At 40.4% G+C, this 5,952-nt stretch overlaps 1 pseudogene; it reads left to right on the top strand.

Moving 5' to 3' along the window:
• The first annotated feature begins 4,393 nt into the window (after window positions 1–4,393).
• Window positions 4,394–4,785, top strand: LOC122217257 (annotated as a pseudogene).
• Window positions 4,786–5,952: the final 1,167 nt, after the last annotated feature.

The raw sequence follows: 5,952 nt of genomic DNA, 5'->3' as shown, positions 1-5,952 counted from the left end.
CATGAGATCATGACCTGAGCCGAAGTCGGCCGCTCAACCGACTGAGCCACCCAGGCACCCCTGGGCAAGGGGGTTTTTGTCCGTCAACGGCAGTTTCCCAAAGGACAGCCCATTGAATCGCTGCCGACATCCCCCCCAACGGAGGCACTGGGTGCTTCAGTGCTGAGGGAGACTCCGGACGGCACAGAATCTAATGTGCTTAGGGTTTCCCCTTGCTTCTTCGCTAATACAGCAAACCCTTACATCGCGAGTAATGCAGATAGAGACCCTTTCCTCTGCTGCCTTATTGCCAGTTACATTAAATACAGTGCATGACAAGAGTTTATTAATACTGTAGTCAACATCCGCGAGAGCGTAAACAAGGGCCCCCATGCAGAAGAAGATTCCATTGAGCTAAAATGCTGAAAGTCGTCCTACACAGTAACCCTCCTCTCTCTTGTCTCCCTCGCACCAGCCACGAAGGTTTTCAAGCAAGTGTAGGTTAGTTTGTTTATTGTTCTTTATATTTTGTACTTTCTTTATTATTTTGTATTATATTCCAGTATGATAATCATTTTTATATGAATATTTTTGAGCTGTGGAATAAATCATCAGAGTTTTCATCATTTCTTATGGGGAAATTTGCTTTCATATACAAGTGCTTTGGAGTACAAGCATGTTTCCAGAACGAATGATGCTCACAAACCAAGGTGTTACTGTGTATTCATTTAAGGCTAAAAACGTCCCTCAAAGTAGATCTTTAGCTGCATCTTGCATGGTGATGTTTGTTTGTGCTGTTTGGATTTTCTAAATTTCATTAAAGTTGTTTTTGACATTTCAAACTCTATGACATAATTCCTTGAAAGTTGTGGGTTTTCTTTTTCTTTCTTTCTTTCTTTTTTTCTAGAGAGAGAGAGCACAAGTGAATGAGGGACAGAGAGAAAGAGAGAGGGAGGGGAAGAGAGACAGAAAGAGAGAGAGAGAGAAGCAGGGCTCACCCAGGGTTTACGTGTTTACCCAAAGCAGGGCTGGAGCTTCCCCGAAGCAGGACTTGAACTCACTGTGAGATCATGACCTGAGCCAAAGTCAGATGCTTAATGACTGAGCCACCCAGGCGCCCAAGTTGTGGATTTTCCATTTACCTTTCTGTTATTATATTCTAGGTGAATTCTACCCAGGTCAGATAACACACTTTGGTGTTTAGTCTTTTGAAATTTGTCAAAACTGTCTTATGGCCCAGCATGCAATCAACTCCGGTAAATTTCCCAGGCACACTTGGAAAGTATGTGTATTTTGCATTTGGGGTTATAGCATCGTGTTTGCCAATTGGGTTGTAATTCTGTTACTCAACTTTTCTACCTTCTTACTGAACTTTAATCTGTGCATCCTATCAATTATCGAAAGAAGTTCAAGAAACTTCCACCGTGACCGTAAATGTCTTTGTTTCCCCTTTAAGTTCTTCCGACATTTGCTTTCCACACTTTGAAGTTATGCTATTGAACATGCATGTAAATCTAGAATTGCTGTATATTACTAATAAATTTACCCTTTCATGAAACATCTGTCTTTATCTGTAATAATCCTTCTTGCCTTAGAGTTGACTTTGATAGCATTTGATACTAATATAGTAATTGTACTCACTTTCTTTTGGTTAGTGTTGCGTCATAAATCCTTACCATTCTCTCACTTTCAACTTTTCTTTCTGGCTTCTTCTCATTTAATGTGTGCCTCTTTTAAGCTGCACATCACTGAGTACTATTTATTTACTCATGTCTGACGATCTATTCTATTAACTGGAATTTTTAGCTCATTCGCATTTAATGCCATTACTGATATGGTTTAAGTCAAACATCTTACTGTTTGTTTTGTTTTCACTCCAACTGTTCCTCATACTTTTTCTTCTCTTTCTTGCCTTCCTTTTCATTAATCAAATATCTTATTATTCCAGCTCCTTCTCTAGGCATGTTTTTCACCCATTCTGTCACTGTATTTTTCGTGTTTGTTCTAGACATTACCATATGCATCTCGGACTCATGAGTGTCTACTATACATTTGTATTTTTGCCATTTCCTGGACAATACAAGGGACTCAGAACACATTTTTTACTCCATTAATACCCCCCCCCCCACTTTTTGTGCCACTGTCACATTTTAATTCTGCATACGTTCTGAATACTGTGAAACATTGCAATTATGCATTCAGTCGATATTCATTTACACTTATCCACCTACTTGCCCTATGTACGGCTCTCTGTTCCTTCCTGAATTTCGGCTCCCATCTGGGACCACGTTTTTTCTGCCTGAAGAATTCCTCTTATTTCTTTCTTTATTTTAAAGTTTCTTTTTATTTATTTTGAGAGAGAGAGAGAGCGCGCTCACGCATGTGGGAGAGGGGCAGAGAGAGCGCGGCAGAGAGAGAATCAGAAGCAGACTCTGGGTGGTCAGTGCAGAGCCAGACGTGGGGCTCGATCCCATGAACCATGAGATCAGATGCTTAGCCAACTGAATCACCCGGGAACCCCTGAGAAATTCCTTTTAAAGTTTCCTTTGGTGCAGTCGTGCTCATCATTACTCATCATAGTATTTTTTTTGGCCTAGAAATGTTTTTATTCTGTATTCATATTTCCCCCCAAATTATCAAGCTTAGTTTTGATCATTCAAATATGATTAATGATTCGATTATTTTCATAAAATGTTCAAGACCCCAAGGCTTATTGTACTATTTCACTTTGATTGAATCATCCATTCAATTTTGACTTGAGAACAATTTATCTTTTTAGAGCTTTGAAATATAAACTTGCATACAATAAAATTAACTTGTTTTATAAGTATAGTTCAATAATCTTTTATCGGTGTATGTAGTCATGCAATAACCACCACAATCAAGTTTAAGGACACCTTTATTGTCCCCTAAAAGTCCTCCCTTACCCCAATATGGTCAGTCTCCTCCCAGATCCTCAGCCTGAAGAAACTACTAATCTGCTCTGTCACTATACTTTTCCATTTTGTAGAATTTCCTGTGAATGGAATCACATAGTATGTAGTCTCTTGTGGCTGGGATAGTTTGATTTTGGGGGAGATTCATCTCTTCTTATTGCAGAATTAGCCTCCCATTGTGTGGACACATTACATCGTGTTTTTATCTCTTCACAGGTGGGGTGGACTTGGGCTGTTTCCAGTTTTTCTTTCACTTTTTAAGGAGATTTTTGCCAGCTACAGAGTTCAAAGTTGGCAGTCATTTGCTTGCAATGCATTATTTCATTTTCTCAGTTTTCATTTGTTTTTAAGTCTATCTCTCCTTCATTTCTGGACCACCGTTCTCTGGGTTAACACATTCTTTTTCTTCTTTCATCATTTTCAAGATGTCATTTAATGGTCTTCTGGCTCGCATAGTTTCCGACAAGACGTCTGCTGACATTCTTACCTTTGTTCCCTCGTATGTCGTGGGACTTTTTCTTTGGATGCCATCAAGACTTCTCTTTTTCCTTAGTTTTCAGCAGGTTGAATACGGTGTGTCCAGGTGGTTTATCCTTAGTATTTCTTCTGCCTGGAGGGCGCTGGGCTTCTTGGCTTTCTGGCCTGTTGTTGTTTATTCCTTTTGGAAAATTATCAGCCTTTATCTCTTCAAATATCTTTTTGCCCTGGTCTGTGTCTTGTCTCCTTCTAGAGTTCCAATTACATGCACTGGATATTGTTCCTCAGCTCTTGTATGCTCTGTTCTGGTTTCCCTGCTCATTTCTTCCCCATCGTGTTTCAGTCCAGGTAATTCCTATTGGCCTATATTCATGTTGCTGGATCCTTTCTCCATCTGTGTTGAGTCTCCTGATGAACCTCTAAGGAAGCGTTCTTCACCTATCTTACTAATATATTTTTTTTATTTCTAACATTTCCTTTTGATTTTTTTTAATGTTTATTTATTTTTGAGAGGCAGAGACAGAGTGCAAGCAGGGGATGGGCAGTGAAAGAGAGGGAGACACAGAATCCGAAGTTGGCTCCAGGCTCCGAGCTGTCAGCATAGAGCCTGACGCGGGGCTCGAACCCACAAACCATGAGCTCATGACCTGGGCCAAAGTCAGACGCTTAACCGACTGAACAAACCAGCCACCCCATATTTCCTTTTGATTTGCATGGTGTCAATCTCCCTGCTGAAATGTCGCATTTGTCCATGCACACTGTCCACCTCCACTAATACCTTTAACATATTAGTCATCGTTATTTTGAATTTTCTTTCTGATGGTTACAAATCATGGGTCCTCTTTTAGTCTGATTACATTGATGGCATCTTCTCTTGGCAGTGCTTTTTTTTTTCTCTTCACTTTTTTATGTGTCTCATTTTTAGAAGTTGAGTGTCGGACATCACGTATAGAATTTAGATTGAAGTGGGTGGCCAACCTCGGCCCAGAGCAAGAGCCAATATGGTGGCGGAGCGCAAGACAAACTTGTCCGAGAACCTGCTGCACGTGAAGTTCATGCAAAGGGGAGTGGACTCAGAGACCAAGAAACAGCTAGAAGAGGAAGAAAAGAAAATCATTAGCGAAGACCACTGGTATTTGGATTTGCCAGAGCTTAAAGAAAAAGAAAATTAATGCTTCAGATGAACGCTAAGAACAAAACAGAAGAAGTTGAAGGTGACACAGTGGAGCTCGATGTATCAGACGAAGAAATGGCTAGAAGATATGAGACCTTGGTGGGGACATTTGGAAAAAAGTTTGCCAAAAAAAGAGACCGGGCCAGCTATGAAGATGAAAATGAACACGTAAAACCAACAGTTAAAGTAAAGAAGATGTTCTTTAAGCCCCAGGATTGATGTGGATGCTTTAAGACGGAGCTCAGGGGTGCCTCGTGAGGGTTAGTGTATTGTGGAACTCATTCTGATGGCTTCTCTGTAGTTATTCAAACTGTGATGTTTACATGGAAAGAAGTGGATAATTTTGGAAACATGCCACTTTTGAAACAGATATGTGGTGGATGTTACACATCCTTTGCTTCATGGTGTTCATCAAGAATGGATTTTTAGCCCTCGGGTTTCAAATGCACATAGGGATGTGGCTGCTTCCTAAAGACTTTGTGACTTCAGTTTTTTTTTTTTTAATGGGGCTCTCTCGTCACTGACCTTGAATTGACACACAGAAATTAAACCAATGTTTAAGTTGCTCTGATGTTTCTATTTTACTTTACATTATTAATCATGCCAAGCCAATGTAGACATCTTTTTGGAATCACATCTAATGAGGATTTGTTATATATAGATTCATCAAAAACAAACAGCCTACAGTACTTGTGTGCCACCGAGGCATTGTTGGTTTGTGGAATTACTGGTCTTTGTTAATTAAAAAAAAAAAATTCTGTAATAAAAAAAAGAATTTAGACTGAAGCAAATAGTATTTATGGCTACAAATAGGTACACCTTTCCCACCAGCCTGTAACTGTCAGCGTTGATTCAGTGTCGCCTGGTTTTGAACCAGATTTGGGTTTTGTTGTTTCTGTGTTTATCTTCCATACATCACCAGGTTCAGATATCTCGGGTGTTACTTTGCGCTTCGGGTGGGTACCAGTTTGTCCCCAATTTTTTCCCTGTATTCCTGCTCCTCCTTCAGCCTCGTCTAGAGGCTAGCCTCAGTCTGAAATGCATTATCAAATGGGAACTCACAGGAGATGATTTCAGAAAGGAAACGGAGGGGCCAGGATAGGTGAAGCTTAAAAACCATGGTAACACAGGGGATTTTTACTTCGAGTGTCCTAGGAAACTGCCAAAGGGTCTTGACCAGTGACATAATTTGAACACGTCTGAAAAGAATCACTCTGGCTACTATGTGAAGAATTAAACCAGAGGGGCAACAGTCAAAAGATGAGTCGGGATGCTTCGGCATAAGCCAAGGCAGACGAGAGTGGCTCGGACAAGTGTGTTAGCAGCAGAGGAGATGAGAAATGTTTGGGTCAGAATGCAGTTAGGATTTGCTGCTGTGTTGGATGT

Source organism: Panthera leo, chromosome B1, assembly GCF_018350215.1.
Source record: "Panthera leo isolate Ple1 chromosome B1, P.leo_Ple1_pat1.1, whole genome shotgun sequence".
Lineage (NCBI taxonomy): Eukaryota > Metazoa > Chordata > Mammalia > Carnivora > Felidae > Panthera > Panthera leo.
Note: the sequence above shows the minus strand (reverse complement) of the source record. Positions and strands in the feature narration are given on the sequence as shown.